The sequence below is a fragment of the Dromaius novaehollandiae genome, chromosome 3 (assembly GCF_036370855.1).
Source record: "Dromaius novaehollandiae isolate bDroNov1 chromosome 3, bDroNov1.hap1, whole genome shotgun sequence".
NCBI classification, from domain to species: Eukaryota; Metazoa; Chordata; class Aves; order Casuariiformes; family Dromaiidae; genus Dromaius; species Dromaius novaehollandiae.
Window position 1 is genome coordinate 53,796,678 of NC_088100.1, and position 22,648 is coordinate 53,819,325.

Genomic DNA, 22,648 nt, shown 5'->3' on the forward strand with positions numbered 1-22,648 from the left:
TATACCACAGTTAGGGACAGTTTACAAACAGATATTAACACCCCTTAACACTATTTGTAAAAACAATACAACATCATGCTGTGCTGTAGTAACACCAATTAAATCAGTAGAGCTCACGCTTAAAGAGAAAAAGTAAATAAATAATGTGTATATATACAGAGCCAATATACTGACCTAATTAATGCTAAGACTACATCTATGCAAGTGAATTAAATAGTGATGGGTTGCGGATCCATGCCCCAGAACTATCTTTTCTAAAGTTTAAATTGTCAGGGCAGTCCCTGACACTCTTTTGATCTCGGCTACTCGGCCAGCAGTGTCCTAAGGATTTCCTGGGCACATTAGGGCATTATCGCAGCCCAGAGACTACTCCCGAGGGGCAGGTTAGCTGCGGCCTATGCTCTGGGGCTAAGAGGGCATAATTGTACAGAAGTGACCAGGGTGCCTAGTTGGCCTCAAGGCTAGAGAGAGAGAGAGAAACCCTGAATTTTAGTCACATAAATGTAAGCTAAGTGTAGAAAACGTTGCTGTAATAGAAAAAAAAAAATCCTGCTTCTAAAAAGCAATGTACTGGGTCCGGCAGTAAACGTTCCCAATTAAGCGCTCATTATTACTGGAATAAAAGAGACAAACCCTGACAAATCTATTCCCTTCAAGATTGTATCCCTGGGGAGTAAACAGCAATGACTGGCCTGGCTCTGTCTACCGCCGTACCGGGCATTTGTACTGTATCACCATTCTTTGCCTTCCAGATCGATCCAGTGCATTGCTATTGATATACATCAGAGTCCAGAGGCAAGCTGTCTTGTGCATAAGCAGTACTCACTGATACGTGTCGAGTCGCGTAAAGAACACAGGTTAACGTTACGTTCCTGAAAGAGTAGACTAGGTACATTCGGTTTCTTTCAGATTGGCCCCTAAATGTCTTTTAATATCTAGACCCTGAGCCTGAATACAGTCCGGTAAGAAGACAGGCTCTTCTTAAAGTTGTTAAAAGAGATATCTGATTTCTCACTCATAATTTTCTTGAGTTATGTGCCCCTTCCTTACTTCTTTTTTTCCGTTATCATCTGAAGTCTTCCTCAATGCATGAGCTGTACTCAGGAATAAAATAACAAGTAAACAGCCCACTAGTAAGCACCTTTCCAAAAAAGCACCTTATTACCCCCTTACAATCGTCCCATTTTATCCTTGAGACAAAAATACAATCTATCAAACAATGTGCTCTAGAACCAGGCAAGAAATATTCTGCCCATCAGGAAAATGTTTTGGAGATTTTGAAATTCTTTTTGAAAGTTCCAAAAGGAAGTTAAAATTCTGAAAAGTTTAGAAACAAAACATTTTGATTAGGCACAATATCAAGGTACACAGAAAATGTACCCAAACCCACTTTTTCTGTGAAAAGTTTTTGTTTCAGGCAATTTATATGTCTGAAAAAATAAATGTCAAAGAAAACTCAACCAGCTCCCTATTTTTGATGACAGCTGGCTGAAATATCTTCAAATATAATATTTTTTCAATAAAAGGGTCTGATTAATTCTGGAGTAAAATAAAAAAAAATTCTTTAAATATAATAAAATTTAAATTTAATACAGATTTTTGTAAGAGTAATGACAGAATAAAGAGAGATTAATCACTTTTTTTTACTATGTGCAACAGAAAAAAGTTTGAAAGCTGAAAACTTTTTCCACTTTTTCCACTTTTTCCTCAGTTGTTTCTCTTTTTGTCCTGAAATTGTTCCTCCCTTCACCAATAAGAAGAGCAGAAAAGAAGAGAAAAACAAAAGGCCCATATACATCTATAACATATGTATATGATCTTTGGATTTTGAAACAAACAATCCCTCACATTTTTATTTGGCTTTGTTATGTAAGAAAAAAAATTGACAAATTTGAATGACAGAAAAATCTTTTTCAATCTATTTTTGTTAAAGAAGATTTCTATCCAGGGAGAACATTGGTAAGTAAAGCTCATATCATGAAATTCACCTTTTGCTGTTTCTTGCTGTTGAGTTGTGCAAAGTGGAAGAACATGAAAATGTCTCTCCAAGCCCCTGCACCATATATAGTTTCTTTGCTAGCTTCCAAGAGACACATAAAGACAGTTACAATACTGTGGGTCCAATTTATAAGGGAGAAAAGGGCTGCTGCTTCATGTTTGCCTGGATCAACCTCACTAACAACCGGGGAGCAGTCGCAAAGGAACCGCTGGAAAAACAAGCACTTAAATGAAAGAACAGCTCCATGTTTTTAGGCAGATCCCAGTGGATGACTGGATTTCATTTTCTACAGTTATACAGCTCACTTTTCTGAAACCTCAGTAGTTTGGCTGTTTCTTGAGATCAGAAACCACTGAATATATTGAAATAGGGTCTAGCAATATCAATTTTAACCAGAATTATTTGGTATATGCAAATTAAGAACTCCTAATCCTAGTAGGAATCTTAACTAATTCTCCTCAAATCTTTTCTACCTCTGAGTGAAAACTCTGAGGTAGGTAAATAAGCTTATCAATCATATTTTTGCTTTCAATTATTTATTGAAAAGATTATAACAGATTATTGCAGCCAGACTGTACATCATCATTTGGGAATGTTATTTTCCACCTAGAAGACAAATAAAGGAACGTTGTTTGACTGTACTGATAGACTCTAATACTGATAGGCTTTTACCCTACTGCAAATCTGTTTTACTTTACATTGGCTATTAATCCATTTACAAAAGGCAGGAATGTGAAATTATAAATAGTCAAGATTTGCTGCCACCTCTGACATTATTTATACTTCTATGGCAGTTTCAAGGGTGAGGACACACAGCAGCAAATCATCTAAAGTAATGTTCACTAAATCCTACTTCTGACATCATGCCAAAGTTAGCTCCATTCAATCCAGTCAACTGCCTTTCCAGCATCAAAAGATGTTATTAAGTATGGTATATCTATTTACTGTATTAAAGAGCTCACTCCTCTGCTCTACTGTCATTTTCCATTTTCTTAAAGTTCCACACTAAACTCAGTGATAATCTTTCCTGGTTCTACAATATAAGATTATAATTGCTTTTTCAAGTCTTAACAGGAAGATCTTGACTGTGATTTCAGATGACACTAGCCTGTAGCTGGCAAAGTATCTTTCAGATTCTTGCTTTTCAGCACATAATGTAACATTGGCTTCATACAGTGATGTGAAGATTCATTTTGTTTTCTCCTTTTTCAGAATTCAGTTACTTCAGGTTTGTGAGCTGTTTTGGGGTTTTTTTTTGTTTTTTTTTGTTTCGTTTTGTTCTGCAGCACCAGATGTTATTTATAGCCCTGCGTTTAAAACAGTCTGCAGGAGAACCATTGAACCCTACTGTTTTACCTTCAGGAAACAATTTAACTTCTCTCAGTTATTTATTGTGCTGTCATATCTTCCTCTGCATCTTCATGGTCAGAAAAGAAGAACAACCAGCAAATCCCTGTGAGGGATGAGGAAATCAGACAGTAACAAAGTAGGGAATTATACAGCTTTTGATACTAAACGAAAAATATATATATATGTATGTATCTATTTATGTGTTTACACACAGATATATATGTATACAAATACACATAAAGTCTGTTGGGGCCATCTGGATTTCTAACATAGGAAATGGATCCTTTCTGGTGCTTGCCTTCTTTTGAAGCTCCCATCCTAGCGGTACATCAGCTTTAGTTACTCTCCTGTGGCAGGAACATATTAGGTAACCTAACGTTTGTAAATTTTTTTGACCTCAGCTGCATTTGTTTTTATGTTTTACTTCTGTCTCAAGGATTTTTCATAAAAGAACACATTTCTCCTCTCTCACTCTCTCTCTCTCTCTCTCTAAAAAGAAAAAGCACATCTTAACATGTTTTGACTTCATGTTGCCATGTCTCCACCATTTCCGACTTTTTTCCAGTTTCATTTAGGCTTTTGCCAAACTCACTTGTGTCTGTATTTCTGGCAAAAGTCATGCCTTCTATAATAGTATCTGATATGATAAAAATGAAAAACAAACCTGTTTGTACAGAATCCAGGATGCAGTGTAAATCCATTTCCATTGATGTAAACTGACTTGTCTCCCATGAGATGCCAGTTTTCTAATGCTGTCATCATAGCAGCAATGCCAGGTTGCCAGGTTTTGATGGAAGCTGAAAGTCCGTCAGCTAGTGCAGAAAGTTTGCATGTGGCTGAATGAGCTTAAGTACCTGTTGTGGAGGACAAATCCCTTATTTGTTGGCTCAGTATCCACTTGTTCTGTATAGGATTAACCCATTAATATACCCTTTATATACTTTTAAAGAAAAATAGCATATATTGACTAAAAATTGGCTCATGAAGTCCTCCATCAAGCATTTTTGGTATTCAGAGTTTTTTGTAGAGATCTGTGCTTTAATGTAAAATCCTGTTATCCCTTGGTAGACACTGAATATGTCTGCTATAATACAATCTAATAGTTTTATTTATGACAGTCCTTTGGAGGCTTCAACAACTGTGTACAATCATCAAGATTGTTCAAGCCATTATAATTCAAGACTATATTACAGTGATTTGAATGAATAAAAGTTCTTTCATCTCCAGAACAGAAATGGATTGATAGAGACTGTTCTGTTACATATCAGGGCAAATGTGTTACTTTAATCCCCCAGACAGCTATATTTTCTCAAGTAGCACTGTTGCAAACAGTAAGATGCATCAGGACTAAAGGTGCCAGTGCATAAAAAGTACAGGAATTACTGTTTTCTGCAGTGTGAAACATTCTGTATCAGTTCAGGTACCTTAAAAATATTTGGAGATATTAAACAGTTTAAACATAAGGTCATTCCTTCAATTTGCCTACTTGAAAAATGGCTAGACCTTACAAAACTGGCTATTAAAGTCTATGTTATGTAATATTAGTTCCCAATATTATTTCTAGAGTTCACTTTGTTGCACTCCATTATATACTTCATCCTTAAATATCTTAGCTATAAAAGTTCATTTTGATTAAAAATTTCATCAGAGAGTCTCAGTATGTGTAATTCTTTTTAAAACAGGTAATGGCTTATACACTTATGAAGTATAGAAAATGTGATAAAAAAGGAAAGAAAGAAAAAGAAAAAGTTTGATTTTTTTTCCTCTAGAAGTTAAAAAGGAAAGCTGCCAGATATTGGCAATATTTTATAACCACTGATTCAAACACTTGAATAAACTTGGGAAAGTTATTACTCTTCATGGCCATTAATCAGGAAAGCCTCTTTGTCTGACAAAACTCTCTCAACAGCACATACTTAAAGACTAATATTTATTTAAGGATTTTGCTGATGTGAATCTTTCTGCAATAAACATTCCATGTGATTATGTTAACAATGCACAGCAATATTTATTTATTTGAGAATAAATTTTGCCCTTACAAACTTGTAATACTGGAAAGAGAGTGTGGTGCTAATGCAATATTTATGCAACAGGCCAGAAATTACTATGAAGGTTATCCACTGCTAGGTTGGGCAAACCAAATGCATAAATAGTGTAGGAAGATACTATCCTGAAGGCAAATAGTGTTTGGCCATTTTCCTTGAAAGGTTAGAAGTTCTGTTCTTGCTTATTTTTAAATTTTAATACATTTGCATTCTGAATGAAACTAAACCAAACTAGTTTTCCTTCTATGTCCACCTTTATTTTGTTTAGCGAGGAGCACACCATTTCCACCTGCATGCTTTTGTAGGGAAGATCACACTTTGTAGGAAAGGTCCTGACTGAAGTAACAGAAAATGAAACACACACAAAAGAAAATGAAACACCGCTAAGATTAGACATAGGCCAATAATTGATATTTTAAGTTATATGTGACACTCTTCCCTTGTTCTGTTGCACTGCATTTAGATATTGTGTGGCTCTCCAGACATGCGATGCATAATTTTACATACCATCTGCTTTACATGCCAGGTTCCATATGTACAATGTATAACCTAAAAGCAATATTTTGATTGATTGAAGCTACAGTGGAGGCTTTTGTTCTTAAATTGCTGGATAGAAGAATATATTCCTAAATAAATTATCTGATAAATGTGTTTTAGGGACTAACAAAAAATAAAATCTATTTTGAAAAAGTTTTAAAAAATTTAATAATTGCAAAAAAACAGATCACTTTCAATAATAATGCTAAGAATTTTTCCTAGTTTCAAATATTAAGAGACCAGTAACCACTCTCTATTGCTCACTTAACAGCCATGGCAATACAATTGCATATGACATGTTTCAAAGTCATGCAAGGGATGGCAAATTTACAGTAGCCTAGAAAACAAGACTTCTGAATAAAGGTGAATAACACTTTTTCCTCACAACAAGAAGATGTTTGTAAAGATACTAAAAGTTGGTGAAGGATATTCAGAATCATCTACTGGAGATTTATTCATTATCTGACTCCCTTCAATCCTGACATATACCTAAATCTTGACTTATACACCCAAATCTCTTAGCTACAGGTAAGCCTAAAACTGCTGTCTGTTTTGGAGACACCATCCACAAGAACATCTGGTTGTATTTCCACACACACATCTGAGGAGGAATTATTGCACCATCAAACTGAAAAGCATATGGAATTTCACAACAATGGACAAAACTGAAGATTTCTGTAAATACATGTCCTCATTTTTAGTACTGCTGATTTTCCTCATCCAAATAAATGAACACGATTGAGCATTGCTTTGGACCTTAAAAAAAGCAGCCTCAGACTCTTAGTATGGAAATAATTACCACATTCTTCACAATTGACTTGAAATCAAAGTATTATCAGTAAAAACAGATTGTTGGTATCACAATGAGTAAGAAAGAGCAGATAGAGTGGAGGAGAGAGGAAGCAACAAAACAGCTCAAAGAAAATTTTTCTCCATGCAATGTCCCACAAAATAAGTTTCCTGATAAACATTTGAATTCACAGGAAAATTAGAAAGAACCTGCAAAGTGGTGGTTTAAGGAGGTTTCTGTCCTCCATATGTAATTGCAAGGGAAAAAGACAGATAAACAGTGAAGCGTTTGTCCATTCTAGAGGCTTTCCCTCCCCCTTTTCTCCTTTGTAACATGGACAGCTTAATCTGTCCTCAAATAAATATTAGTGGCACATTCAATTCAATTCAATGACAATTCTGCCAGATGCCTACACATAAAACTGACTGAGAGATGTAGCACCTCAAACTTTTTTTACGTACTTGACTATTAACACGTACTTTTCCTTTGAAAGGTAACATTATTATAAGAACATGTAAAGATTATTTTTACTATCAAACATCTTATTTACCATAATTTAATAGTGACGGTCTTCACAGAGTATTGACATAATTCTGGTACTTGTCAAGTTGTTGAGTGCATGCAACATTTCGGGGTTCTTTCAACACTCCAATTTGAAAAAAATAAAATAAAAGCATGTCTTCACAATTTCCTTTTTAAGACCTTCTAATCAATTGAAGGTGATTGGTCAAGTTACAGAAATAAGACTATCTTTTCCCATTTTAATATCAATATTTTTTTTACTTGGTATTTCATTATATATCTGACTGTTCCCAATCTAAATACTGCAGTGTACAGAGGATGTTCTGCGAACTAGAACTTCCATTTGCTAATGGATTTTTTTTTTCCATAAAATCTTCTTTGTAGTCCATATGAATATGGGTGTTTTAATTATTAATCAGAAGCATTCTTTCTTATTTGTATCTGTTCTGTGAAGGAGTTCTTAAAAACTGAATAAGAAATTTATGTACATTTAGCTTTTTTCTTCTCCCTAGAGGGAGGCTGTTCATGAGCTAAATGCTTATCCAACACCTTTCCTTACGGACTGTACTACATTTCTCTTGTTACTCGCTTAGTGAACCTTTCTGGGCCTGATCCACAGGCCACTGAAGTCAATGGGAGCCCATTCGCTTCTCGCAGTGAGCTTTGGATCTGGGCTCTCTCTGCTTCCAACTTTGTAGTAAGAAAAAAAATATACATACAGCACCAGAAAATTTAAGATACCAATCCACTTTTTAAATGATGCCTATGAGTAAAATAATGGGTTTCCATTCATTTTGATATCAAACATTTCAAGAAATCATTCTGATTCTTCTTCACTGCAAAGTTGGAATGAAAATCTAGAAGGTATCTCTGGCACAATGCAGCTTAATCTCTTTGGTTAAAAGGCTATCTTTTTAAAATGAAGTTTCTTTCATTCATCTCTGCCACTTTGCCTTCTCTCAGCCTTCTTCCCAGTCCCTTTCATTTGAAAAGTGTTCCACGCTGGCCAGAGCCGCCTTTCTCTGAAGTCAATGTGAGTTTTGCCACCGACTTCAGTGGAGGAATGATCAGACCCAGGATGCCAAATATACTGAGAAAAAGACATCATTGTCGAAGTGCTGCCTCCAAAACTACAGAAATATTAGAATCATTTAGCAAAACCCATTACAGATTCTCCAGCGATTACGAGCTTTTTTATGTGTTTCCCACAAATCGCGCCTCGCAGCCCGAGAGAACAGAAAGCCCCTTTGCCCTCCTGCCTCTGGCATTTGGCAGCCGGAGTTGCACGCAGACCCGAGAGGAGTTAGCCGAGCTCAACCCCTGCCTAAACAGAGCCGCGCACCGACCTGACAGCAAACATTTTGGGAACATCAAGCCTTCCCCGAGGAATGAGGGTTTCCCCGCCGGAGCGCGCAAGGGGGAAGCAGCCGGGACGGGGACAGGATCCTCCGCCCCCCACCAGCCCCGGTGCCCGCGGTCGCGCAGGGAGGCGGCGGGGCCGCGGGGCGCCCGGCCTCCACCCCCCCCCCGCAGCGCCGCGCAGCGCCGCGCAGCACCTGCCGCTGCCCTGCGCAGATGAGGCGCCCACCGGAGCTGCCGCTTTGCCCCGCCGCGGTGCGGACCGCGGCACCGCTGCTCGCGCAGCGCCGCGCTGACAGCCCCCAGGGACCCCGCCAAAACTGAGGCGGGGTTGGCGGGGGGGTGGGGGGGGAAGCGCGGGGCGCAGCCCCGGGGCACCCCCGGGGGCTCCGCGCCCTCCGCGCCCCGGAGACCGCGGCCGCGGAGCGGAGACACCCGCGCGGCCACGCAGCCCCGTACTCACCGCGGTGCGGCCGGGCGAAGTGCGCCCGCCCCCGCGGCCGCGCAGGACGCCTCCCCTCGGCGCCGCAGCTCAAGTCCTTGTGCGGAGCGCGGGGCGAGCCTCGCATCCTCAGCGCCTCCTTGCTCGGGTTTCTGTCATCTCCCCTCCCCTCCGCACCCCCTCCCCCGGCGGCGGCATTATAAAACGATCTCTAACCCGTCAGATCGCGGCGCAGGCAGCCGCGCTGCTCCTCGGCGCTACTCACCGGGCATCCTCCGGAGCAGCGGGAGGAAGGGGGCTGGCGGCGGGCTGGGCTTTGCTGCTCGCAGCCTGGGCAGAGGCTCAGCGGAGTGCTGGGAGGGAGTGCGTGGTGTGTGGTGTGTGGTGTGCGTGTGCGTGTGCGCTGCTGGGCACAGGCGGGAGGGAGACGCAGGCACAGGAGGACGGGGCAGCAGCGGCGGCGGAGTTCAGGGCGCGCAGCCCGCGCAGCGCGGCGCGGCCAGGTGCGGCCCAGCGCGCTCCCGTCTCCCCGGCGCCGGCTCCCGCAGCAGCCGCGGCCCAGCGGCCCCCCGCGCCGCCGGCCCCCCGCGCCCCGCCGCGGCGGGAGCTGCCGGGGAAGGGGCCGGGGGAGGCGCGCATCCTCCCCCGGTGGCGCACGCACCGCGGGTGGGGGGGTGCGGAGAGGGGATTAAGAAAAAATAATAACCAAAAAAGCTCGCCCTCCCCCCTAAAAAAGCGCACCCATAAAAACTCTGTCGTTACTTCCCAGCTAGGGTTTCAGTCCCCCTCCCCAGCGGGCGGCCTCCGCGCTGGCCCCCGTCGCGGCGGCGGTGACACCGGCGCTCTCCGCGCTGCGCCGGGAGCTGCCGCCGCCTGCGGTGCCGGCACGGCAGCAGCTGCCTCCGCCGGTAGCGGTGCCCAGCTGGGAGCGTGAGCCTCCCCCCGGGCGCGGGGGAGCCTGCCTGCCCCCCTGCCTGCCCCCCTGCCTGCCTCCCGGCCCGCCGAGGAGGGCAGCGCAGGGCAGGTGGGAAAGGCAGGGCAGGGCCCTCCGCCGGCGCTGCGCGGGGCGGAGCGGCGGGTGGCCCAGCTGAGGCCGGCGCCGGGAGCTGGGCTCTGCCGGGACCGGGGCTGAGAGGGGCCAGGGTGGCCGGAGGGAGCCGGGCGGAGCCGCTGCCGGCGCCTCCCGGGCGCTGCCCGCCGAGCCCGGCGGCGGAGCGGGGGAGCCGCGGCTCCCGCTCGCGTTAGGCCAGCAGCGGTGCGGCGCCCGGCTCTATGCCTGCAAAACGGATCGTCCCCCTCTCGGCTCACCTTCTCCCTACGCGGAACGACCTGCCTAAGAGGACGGTGCATCGCTATTTCCTGCTTTTTTTTTTTTTTTTTTTTTTTTTTGGAGAGAGAGGGGGAGGGGAGAGCAAGCGGAGAAGGAACACAGGGCATAATTATAACAATCACACGGAGAGAGAGAAAAAAAATAGCAACCCTTCTTCCCCCTCAAAAAAGCCCATTCTCGTGAGAGAAATCAAAAATAGCCACAACAGCACTGAAAGTTGCTCGCTTTGTGATTTGCATTATAACACCGCCGCTCCAGCCTGACTCTCCCAACAGCGCAGCCAATAAACGGGCAGTGAGGGAGAGCGGCAGCGATACACTTTTTTCGTGTTTTTTTTTTTTTTTTTCCTCCCCGACCGTAGTTCTCCCTCCCCGCATCCCCCTCCCATCCAAAAAAAGACTTGCTGGAGCGGTGACTCGCGGCAGCGCCTCCCGGGCCGTGGCCCCCGGCGGGCTGCGGGGTTGCAGCTCCCTCCCGGGCGCTGCACCCGGTTTGGTGCCTCGCGCACACGGAGGCGACGCAGCGCCAGCGGCGGACACAGGGTACGGCCCGCGCAGCGACCGCGGAGGCCCCGCGCTGCGCCGCGCAGCTGCTCTGCCCCAGCCGGGCGGGCTGCGCCCCGCGACTCGGGGCGGGGCGGTGCCGCGCAGGGCAGCACCCTCCGCGCCCGCGTGCGGAAAGCAGAACCCACTGTCAGTGCAGTTTCTGGGAGAAGGCTGTATAAAAGCTCACTTTTATTTATCAACAGCTTATGCGCTTTTTTTTTAAAAAAAAACAGGTTATGCAGTTAAATGTTTTAAGCAGGAGGTAGCGTGACTGTTTGCCAAATCCATCATCCATTAACCTCTTTAGCTCATTGTTGGCAGGCAACAATAGCACACAATCAAATTCTTATGTCTTAAAGACAAGTCATTTTCTTTTCGTACTAAACTTCACTCTGCCATATTGCAATTTGAAAGAGGTCCTTTAACAATAGCAGTAGTAACAAAGAAATATACTGTTTTTCTGTTAGTTTGTGTTCATTTTTATGGATAAAAAGTTGTTCAAAACTTAGCATGATATGATGCTCAAAGGTGGACAGCAGCATGTGAAAAAATCATATTTTACAGCAAGTATTTTGAATAATTTTACCTTCACCGTTTAGTTATGTATTTAATTATGTGTTATTTATGTGTCATTTAAAGTTTTAGTTCCAGTACTTTTACAGAGAGAAACCAAGTAAAGACCAACACAATCAAAATTAGAGTATGAAAACAAGAAATATAGGGCACTTTCCAGAATATTTTGAATATATATGGAATATATATATATATGTTCATATCCAAATATTCTTTTTGAAGTTGTGTATATGTATATAAATAATGTGCTTGTGTACAAACTGTATGTATAAATGTATACATCCATTATATATGAATAACAAACTTCAAAATCTTTTTTTTTTAAGAGTATAGAAAAAAAGTGAAGCCAAAAATACAGCTCTCAGCCCCCTGCTGAGACCTGTTTTTTTTTTTTTTTTTAAGTACTATCACTTGGAAGAGAAGTTACAGAATCACTGATACAGAAAGAAAATGCAAGTTATACTTTGCAGCTTATTTTTGACACAAGCAAGTAAGTTAATACAAATACACCTGTAGAAAAATGGAAGTACAACGTGTGCTCTTTTTTTTTTTTTTTTTTTTTTTTTTTTTTGTATTAGACCCTTTTCCTAATTGTCATGTGCCGAAATACTTGTTTTGGAAAGTCTACATTCAGAGAAGTAAAATCTGTCCCTGTGCAATGCAGCTGCCTGGCCTGAGAATGGAAGGTAGTATATGTGAGCACAAAGAAAACTGGTCCCATGAGGATCTGGGGATAAAAGACGGGAACAGAGATAAATGCAGGCTGTAGGGCTAGTTGGGTGAAGGCACAGAAGAAAAGAAGCTGATGTGTTACAGAGGAAACTGGGCCTGGAAGCAAAGTCACATCTCACGGTGAGGAGGCTGCATCAAACAAGAACTTGTTCACATGCTTCCTCATGGTTGGTTGTACATTGTAAAACATTTTCTGTTGCTCATTAGGGGATGTAGAGTGCAGATAACACCTGCGCCCTCCGAAGACCTCTACACGCTGCTTCTAAATCATCGTTGGTGGCTTAGAAAAAGTCGTCCAAAGAAAGCAAACATGACGCTGGAAAAGGATGAAAAATCCAAGTCCATGAGAGTCACCCACTTCCTCGAGGGTGATTGCTTGCTTGTTTGTTTCTTTTCCACTGGGGAAAGGTCATAGGGATTTTTATTTTATTTTTTTATTTTTATTTTTGTCATCCTAACAGTTCCCTCAAACATAGTAAGCTGCACCTCTGCTGTTTCTACCTGAAGAGAGAAAAGCCAAATACTCTTGCTGGCTACTGTAGGGTTTTAATCTGAGAAAATGAAGACTTCATCTCGATTTCATTAATATCAGTAACAAAATCCAGAAGTGACCAGTAGCATTAGCACAATGTTTTGAGTGCATGAAAGTGCCTGGCTTCAAGACTAGACATTTGGGATGGCAAGGAGATGGAAATCTACACTGTAAAAAAATAGTTATAAAATTAGGTTTTATTTTAACCTGTTGCTGCAAGAGTAGTCATTAATAATAGCTCTAAATGAATGAATGCTTATCACTACTGTAGGTAATGGGCATAAGATAATGAAGGTAAGTATATTTTGGCTGGCAGCTTTTTTGTTGTGTTTTCTTCACTAAGTCTGAAGTGTTTTCTCATTAGTTGAGAGCTGACTTGCTTCCTGTTCTCTGACATCTATATCATTACTGAAAATTGCTGTTATTTGTAGCCTCACGTGCTTCACAATATGTTTGTGGTACTACGGGAGAGGTACCGGGCATCGCAAACCGGCCCTGTCTTCACAGCCTGGCCCTGATGTTGTGGAGGATAATCACACTGACAATCGCTACTGCAAAACTGTGATGTCCCCGGATATACAAGCTTTCTGCCTGTCACATGGTACAAAATTAGCTGATATTTGGAAACCACAGATTTTTTATGGAAATACAAAGCTGAGCTCTTTGTTCTGTAATAAAATACTTTTTAATTGTACTACAAGACAATTCAGCAGCTTTACTCAGTTTAATCATCTTCATTACTGTAACTTGAACTATGTAACATTTTTTTGCAAATATGCTTTCATAATAAAATGAATAAACAAAACTTCTTCGTTCTCTGAGAGGAAAACAAAACCCAGCAGGAATAGATAAGAACGGAAAGATTTAAACTTCCAAACTTTATTATGTTTGCAATATGACTATATTGGTTTATGATCTCATTGACTCCTTTAAGCCAAACAGTTTTTTCATACTGAAACCAGTGTTTTCTAAGAAAGTCAAAAAGATGGAGGAAATAATGGATATAGGAAGGCTACTCTTTCTTAGCAATGAAGCAAGACCATTGCTCGAGAAATATTCCCTCAGTCCTTAAAAATATATAATATATTTAATGATAGTAATAATTCTGTCTCAGTTTTCAGTTTAAAATTCAAATTTCAGTAATAGGTCTGAAAAAAAATTGTGCCGTTTAAGGACTTCATAAGGAGTTGAGGTGTTTGAGGACCTTATACAATTATATAAATTAATATATTGCAGGAATAGATATTATTTTTAAGAAACCTAACCATTATTCTTTTGTTGGGTTGGAACTTGCCATCATAACCTGCTAAAAACATGCTTCACTGCATCAGTAAATACCATATTTTTGAGCTGTCTGCATATTATTGACTTTTCTGGTTTCTGCAAAGCATTACATCAGAAGTCCCTTCCCCCCCATTGTTTTTATACTCAAAAAATCAATTCAAATCTTAGATATACAAAACACCAAAGGTAATCTAACCTTGATACCTTTCAGGATTTATAGCATGTTCTTTATTTTGTTGAAATGCTGCTTTGCAGGCTTATCTGCAACACCTGAGAGTTTTGACAACTCTTTCTAAACATACAAGAAAACATATTAAATCATAATAGATTGAGTGCCAGCTTATTTAAAATCATAGTGAAATGTGACTAGCATGTTAAAGAGGTACTTTCATCTTAGGGGAAAAAAAAACAAAAAACAAAGATACTAGGCTTAAAATCAAATTTTGCCTTTAAATGTCCATGCATGACTCTCTTTAGGAGGAAGAAAAAATTATGTGCAAAAACCTAACATTAATTTTAATAGATCGATGGATGTGTAGGCCCAGAGTTCTCTGATCATTGGGCACCCCAACTAGCCATCATTTTCACAGTTTTATTTATTTATTTATTTATTTTTGCTGTTTATTAATTTCCAAATTAGTATATGGGCCTACTTACTCTTGTTTTCCATTCAGATAAGCATCGACAAAATAGATGAGATTTGTATATAAGACAAGAGGAATAACTCTCAATTATTTCACTGTCTCCTTTCATCTTTGTTCCTGATACTGCCATTATCTAGCACTGCTTGTAGCTTCTTATAACTTTGCTAAACTTCAGTGATTCAAGCGGAAACTCTCTATATTGGAGGTCTGCCTCAAGGCTGCATATTTTTAGTAAACTCAACAAAAATTGCTCAGCTATTCCTGAGGATGAGATTGAGGAACATTATCATTTATTTTTTTCATGTTAAAATCCTTGCAACATTTACTTTTTAAAAACTCTGGGGCCTCTAGGCAATGGAAAAGAGCCTTGGCAGGGTGAAAAGTATTAGTGTAGTTGAGGACCGTTTGGAATCTTCCTAAAAATTGAGTGAAATTTTTCCAGTTCATGAACATTTGGAAATTCAGTTCACACATGCTAAATAGCAGTTTACTAAAGTTAAGCAGCTAAATGCATATGTTTAGGGTTTCTCCAGCCAGGCACCTGCAGATGCTGGCTGGTTTTGTCTTTCCCAATGCTGTTAAGGAAGAGAGTCAAGTCTCTCCTGTGTCCTCCATCTGGTCAGGGCCAAAGCTGCAGGAAGAAGGAGACTGATTCAGCAGAGTGCAGGAGCACAAGCAGTCTACCCTGTGCTTCTTGAGACTGGGGAGCTGGCAAAGGAGGAGAGACAGATTTCTAGGGCAAGAAATACAGGAGAAGGTTCTGAGACCTGGGAGGAACTGGAGTGGTAGACACTGACCTCAGATGACTAGCTGCTGGGCTCAGGAAAGGAGCACGGGAAGAGAAAAAGGATCTGGTTGAGTGGCAGTCAGATGGGAGAACTATATGAGGATTTTATAATTTTGGATATGCTGAGAAGGAAAAAGATGAAATCTAAATACTGAAGACAGTAGCTGGCTAAGTGAAAAGAGTCATGTGGAAACAAGCCAGCAAAGATGTGAAGATGAGAATGAAGTCCCAGAAGTGGGGGAGAGAGAGAACTGGAATAAGACATGAAGGCAGAAGAGGAAACAGAAGAGTCTGTAATAATACAGCATATTGTCATCCAGATCTTGGAAACAAACCAGCCATCCTGAACCTCAGCATTTCTCTGTTATCAATAAATATCTGTGAAACCCACTGGCAAAGTGTGTTCCTCACTCATCTGTGGTGCTGCTCTACACAAGGAATGACAATCTGTTACTATTGTCAATTCTGGCATTAGCTTTGCTGGCAGAAATATATCCTGCAGGTCTAATTTTCCAGCCTTGGTGATGAATCCTGTCAGTATAAGGCCACCTTTGGAAACATCTATTTTCATTCCTCTGCAAAGAATTTATGAAAAAGGGAAGGGAATGGAAGGAGAGAGAGCAAGTAGAAAAAAAAAAGAAAAGGATGGGACTCCCTTTTTCTGTAATTAAGTTTGGCCCTCATGTATTAGGCAATGTTAGAACTGAAGTTATCTTTACTAACTCCATTCATCTTCTCCTTCTCTACTTGTGGATATACATTGTGATATAATTTTGCATTATAAGAATGAGTATATTGACATTTTATTTCCACTGGTCTTTGAGCAGCTCAGACACTTTTTATCAATTTGCTCAAACACTACTGAGAAAAAATATTAATTGCATCTTCAGAGGTTTTTGTGATACTAGCCAATATGGCATCTGCCTACCTCACAAATATTAATTTATCTTCACAGTGCTTCCATCATACCCATACCCATTCCGGAGGTGGGAACTAAGGCAACAGATTAATGTCAACAGTATCCACTGGTTTTGAATGTAAATGTGAATCTCTTAGGATTTGGCATTTTACTTCTTTACTTGTTTAAAGGCTATTATTGTGTGCTCACTTCTGTTGAGAACTCCTCAATGCTGAGATTACTTCTACAAATGAGACCAAGGTTTTTAAGTAGGGCATCCAGAATGGAAATACTCATAACAGGTATGAGAAGTATGTGAACAGTTTGGTTCTGGTGGCTTTTCCAGCAACCTGCTGGAACTCCTCAGTAAAGCAAAGGGACAGTATCCAGTTCTTTGCAGCAGTATTCAAATGCTTTGAGAATGAAACCATCACTGAAATACATATTAAAATTCCCAGCTTCTTCCACTGTAGACTTTCTCCTATTAAAAACAAACAAATAAACAAACAAAATCAGAGATAAAGCAGATGGCAGCATTGTTTATGATATAATCCAGTTTATCCACAGAAATAAGTCATCCTAGGCACTGATGAAGCAGAGGTCCTGTAAAAACAAAGAATATCTTCATGATCCAGGTATAACTGGAGTCTACCTGTGCTTTAGACTTAGATTATAACTGAGTGTTGGTTCTTTAAGTATAGTGAAAATCTAAATCTTAGAATTGTCTGCTAGTTAAAATTTTTTGGAAAATTTATTTTGGAGTTAAGCTAGAGAAGTTCATCTACCATCTAGAAGCTCCTGGAAATTTTCCAGCTTTGAACTTGACAGCCCACTTTGCTTTTGGTGCTGTCATCATATTATTTTGAGCATTTAAAGTATTGCACTTGCAGAGGAAGGAAGAGCCAAGCAGAAGTGGAAGGAATGGAAATTTCTTGGAACTTCTGGGGGCTGAAAGCCTTTGCTTATCCCTCTAAGTTTTCTGACAACAGCTAAGCCAGAATGAGCTTTTGTGTTTTCTGATCCCCAGAAAACAACTCCCTCCTTCATATGCACTCAGTATGGGAGAGGTCATGGAGTGGTCACAGATTTGGAACAAATATTGGGGAAAAAAAAAAGTGTAACAACTCTTCCTTTACTTGCTCCATCAAGAAACTTTTTTTTTTGGTAGATTAAATCTTCAGAGAATTTCAACAGGACACAAAATGCTACAGTTATCTTCAAATTTGGTTTCCACTGAGCCTGAAAAACAAGAACATTTAGATTAACAAGAATTGATTTATATACAATATGGAGGCTTCTTTTCCTCTGCTAAAACACACAGGATGGGACTCATTCTTGTGGGAAGTTTTGTAAGAATCTCCAAGTGAATATTTCCTCTGAATTGTTTTGTAGATTTTTTTTATTTATAATTTATATATATTGTATATATATATATATTATATGCATTCCAGATATTATGCATGTATGTGTGCGTGTATATATATATATATTTCTAATTTTTATCCTAGCCAACAGACTAGGATATTGTTGGCTAGGAATTGCTTTGTTAGTCTAAGATAGACAGTCCACCTAATTTAGCTGTAATATTTCCATAATGGTGTAGTTAAGATCAGACTTGTAGGGAGCTAAAGCTAACGGCCCTAGGTTTTCATCATTTTTGTAACCACCAGCACTATTCTTGAAGTTTATCAGTTCTGTAGGAATCACATTGCAAACTGCTTCTAAACTCTGACTGACCCACATGCCTATTTAAATACAATCTCCATCACAAGTGAAGAGACACTACAAAGCTCTACTCTCTGTTTTCTCTATATAACTCAGAAAATGAATCGTGTGCATCTCATCACCTCCTCCTTGCTGATATGTCTTCGTCCTTGAACGACTGATGCATGACAAACTGTGGATAATGAAAATAGCTGAATTTCCTTACCACAGGCTCTAGGTTTGTGGAAAAAACAGTAAATATCTACAAGTGTATGCTGAATAATGTATTTCAAGAGCTGCCTGTGAGTGTGACTGTTTACAGTTGCTTACATATTTAACAGATTGGTCATAAAAGTCAAAAACACTCAGCATCACTTGCTTAGTCAAATCTGCATTTCATGATGTATGTTGCCAGGACAAATAAACCTGGAGAGAGGTAAGTGGCACTACATTGCAGGTAACATCCTATAACGTGTGTATGTTGTCCTTCTAGATGTTTTATGTTTCATCATATATAGAAGATGTTGTACAAATTAAACAGAATCTTTTAGATCCAAGTTTGGAAATGTAATCTTTTGATATTGCTCAATTTTCTCTTTAAAACATCTATCACTAAATATGTGGATTCAGGCCCTATACATTTATGGTATCACAGAACCACCTATTACCATTTTAAAGTAATTTAGAAGCACTGATACCTTTAGAGCCTCACTGGTGGAAACGGAAGGGACACGTGTCATGTATCCTCTTTTCCTGCTGGTTCAGGCACATGTCAAATAATCCCATTCGTAAATCTATCAAGGTCTCTTTGAAAAGCTTCCTTCCTCTGTAATCTAACTGGAAAGCCACCATAAAATTTGCTTAGCGTAATGGCTAGGAACCACCCTCTAACTTCCACCAAAATTTCATTATGTCTATCTGTAGTGTTTCATTTTTTTCAGTATTGTTATTTAAATTAAAGAGCTCTTTCTCCTTTATTTTTATCCAGTGATGTGTTTATGGACCCCAATCACCTCTCTCTATGCTTCATTTTTCTACAGATCTTTCCACAGGGAAAACAGTTTTAGGCTGTAAAATGGGCCTCTGCTCCTTCCATAGCCTTCTTCACACCTGTTCTCATTTACAGTTACTTTTCTTGACTAGAAAACTCAATACTGTATCTCAGCCAATGTTTAACTAAGGCCTGGTGTAAAGGTATCAATGCTTGTCTGTCTCTCATGGATTCACCTTCTGTAATCCAGTTTAGGCTTGCATTTACCACTTTCATGCTGCATCATACTGGCTGCTCATTCATGTGGCGATTCGCTGTCATGTCCAGTTCCCATGAAACATTTCCAGCTGATGAGCGTCCAACATACTGGAGGACATTTTATTATTAGCTCCAAAGTGCATGACCTTGCATTTTGTACTATTTCTGCTCATCCAGTTCTTTTGATATTCTATTCCAGTTTCCTCTGTCCTACCTTTCAAACTCATGACATCGACAACTTTTATCATCATACTTCTAAAACTGTGCCAAGCTTAAAACAGTAGACAAGATGAGTTCCAAGATCCAATTTTGAGGAACCTGACTGGGAATCACCTTCTAGCTTAATACTACCCTCTTAAACATCTGTGTGCTGCTGTCCCTAATAAAGGTATCCTTGCCAATTTTACAAGTTTTGCTATTAACTCTAATCTTTTTTCCAGATTTTCTGATAGTTTCACAAGTGCTACTATATCGAATGTATATTTATCTGATGATCAGGTAGAAAAATGCACTACGCTATCAAGGAAAAAAGGTATGATGTCAAAAAAAAAATAAAAGAAGAAGGAAAAGGAACAAATATATGGAAAAGAAAAATAATTTCTCCAGGAGAAAAAGGGGTAGAGTTTTCATATATCTTTTATTGTAACAAGAATTCTTTTTCAGCTATAATTCAAAAGAAGGAAAAAAAACCAATTTGTGGCTGCTTATGTATTTAAGAGTAAAAAAAGTTATAATTTTGATCTTAGAATAATTAAATATTACAGTTTGTGATATGTGGGAATTGAGGGTGTGAATCTATGAAATCAAGGTCATTCTTTCTAATTCTCTGTCTGTGGATGATTGTAACTTTCTGAAAAAATTAGCTTCTGAGCTGAAATTTTCAATGAGCTGGGTGAAATCACGGTCTTCCACTAAAATGCAGGCATGATTCTCTCAATGATTTCAGTTGAATGAGGATTATCTAGGAGTCGTCGTTGTCTGACAGACCATTTTTCTTTTTTAAAAAAGTGATTGACTCAAACCAGGTTCCTTTGGTCATAACAAGAGATAGAGGAGTCACAGGAAAAGATTCATTTCCCAATTATTTAACAAAAAGTCATTGACTTTTTTTTTTTTTTTTTTTTTTTTGGTTTTGAAGAACTATGAAGCAGCTGTAGTAGGAAGGGTAAATATGGCGTAAAAGTAGGTTATGACCCAGCCGAGAATCAACTCCTACAAGTAATGATTTCATAAATATTCTCTGAAGTCTTGTAGGCAAAATTACTGTGGTGAGCAGTGAATGTACAACATTCCCATAAGATCTTTTACCAATTAATTATGCATCTCAACATAATTTCATATAATATAAGGTATATCTTATTTCCTACTTTTTCTGGTTTCATTTTCTGTCAACATAATTCATATATCTGTATTACTTTTCTGACTGATCATATATTTTGCATAAAGCTTGAACTGGGTTATTAAAACATCCACGTATGTTGTATCATTTCTTTTGCACACTGCTACATGAACTGCCAGGAACCATGCCTTGAAGAGTTTTTCTTTTTTTTTTCTTAGCTCCAGCTCTTTTTTGTAGTTTTATATGTATATTTTCCACACAGAACAAATGTCCTCATATTCAGCCTAAATAAGAATTTTAACAGGTATAAGTTTTGCTTATCCTTCTCAGAGCAAAATTAGATATTAATCCAATGCCAAACAAAGTTGACAAGGATATAATTCAGGCACCAGACTGCAAAGTGCTTTTAAGTACTCTTGCACTATTTCCCTAAAGAGATTGGTCTCTCAGCATGCTGAAGGGGAAGAGCTATAGAATGCACAGTGGAAGTATGGAGAATATTTCTTCCCTGTTAATTTATTATGGTGAATTGACATAATGAATGATGACAAATAGGTCTTTTTCATCTGCACAACACTTCCCATTAAAATGTGAATGTTTTCTGTATGAGTGTCAAGAGTAACATGTTTAATTACACAAAAGCCAGTGGAGTCATGTCTTGTGAATGTAATGCAGAGCACACGAGAAAATGTACTGCATATTGCTGAGTAAAATATTAAAGGGATATCAGAATCCTGCACTTTGAGAGTGAGCCTATGCAGAGGTGGAACTCATTAAAAAGAAATTAAAATTTTTTTTTTTCTTTAAAAGGAGCAGTGACAAAATTTAATGGAGATTTTTCTTAAGGTTTTTTGGTTGGTTGGGTGGTTCCTGTAGAATTAAACTTGTTGCCGCTGTTATGAGAGGATAGTACACGAGACATAGCTGTACCTGATATATTATAGTAATATATGCTATATAACATAGCAGTGTATGATGATACATACTCTGTTTATAATATATTACACACACACATATAAAAAATACGTAATAATACATTCCTACCTATTTCAAATCTTCACCGATTTCAATGAAAGTAACATGGACATAAATTTGACCTTGTTCATTTTGCTTCCCTGTCTGGAAGCTCGCAGTGAAACTTTGTAATTTACAAAGTAAATTATCTAAAACAAAAGTGATAGTCATTAGCATAGCCCATTCATTAATAACATCTTTAGAAACAACTTCATATTAATAAGTTAGAGCCAAAAAAGAGGTATATTTTTTTTCTATGCAATATGCTGTTACAGGTGTTTGACATCTGTCTTTCATCAAGAAGCCTAACAGTGACAGTTTCAAAATATAGGCAAGACACCCTTAGGCAAAGCATGGTTAGTATACTTTTCTTATTTGATTCCATTGAGCAAGACATAATTATTATAGTGGTTAAGTCCAAGAGGAAGTGAAAATTGCCCTGCATAATGCAACAAAGCTATCTGTCTATGAACTTTGAAATAAATGTATTCTTGAATAAAACCTAAATACAAACTAAATTGTGTTCAGTTGCAGTTTGTGTACTTCTGCTTGACATTTCCATATGTTTTAATTTTATGATTACTTTTCTTTATATATCAAACAGTGACAAAACAAAATCTGTTGTTTTTTGGCTGATTGGTTGGTTTTCTTTCTCTTCTAAGGAAAGGTTTTTGTAAAGGGTACTGAGACTTCAAAAACACACCTGTCTGTTGGTTAGTGAGCTCATTGAAGATCCATTGAGTTTACGACCAGCTTTGGCCAGTTGTTTTGTAGAGAGAAATTTTGTCAGAATGCAGGGAACTTTACTGACTTATTATTTCTACTAAAGATTTTTTACCCTAGATTTGAGAATTGCTTACTCTTTCAGGTTATTACTCAGTATTTCTTATGTTCTACTCCTCCCCCACACACATCAAAGGAAAAGTATACAAACATTGGAAATATTTTATTTCAAAGAATCAAGATGTTAGAA

General features: G+C 39.5%; 1 protein-coding gene across 3 annotated transcripts in view; it reads right to left on the reverse strand.

Moving 5' to 3' along the window:
• Window positions 1–9,139, reverse strand: part of HS3ST5 (heparan sulfate-glucosamine 3-sulfotransferase 5) — a 194,196-nt gene extending 185,057 nt beyond the window's left edge. The window contains exons 1-3 of one of the 3 annotated variants that reach the window (XM_026123499.2): window positions 9,066–9,139; window positions 4,014–4,203; window positions 3,356–3,452 (exon numbers count right to left, since the gene is read on the reverse strand). The gene's annotated coding sequence lies outside the window, so the exon portion shown is untranslated. The remainder of the gene's footprint in view (window positions 1–3,355; window positions 3,453–4,013; window positions 4,204–9,065) is intronic. The other 2 variants (XM_026123501.2, XM_026123502.2) reach the window with 2 other exon arrangements.
• Window positions 9,140–22,648: the final 13,509 nt, after the last annotated feature.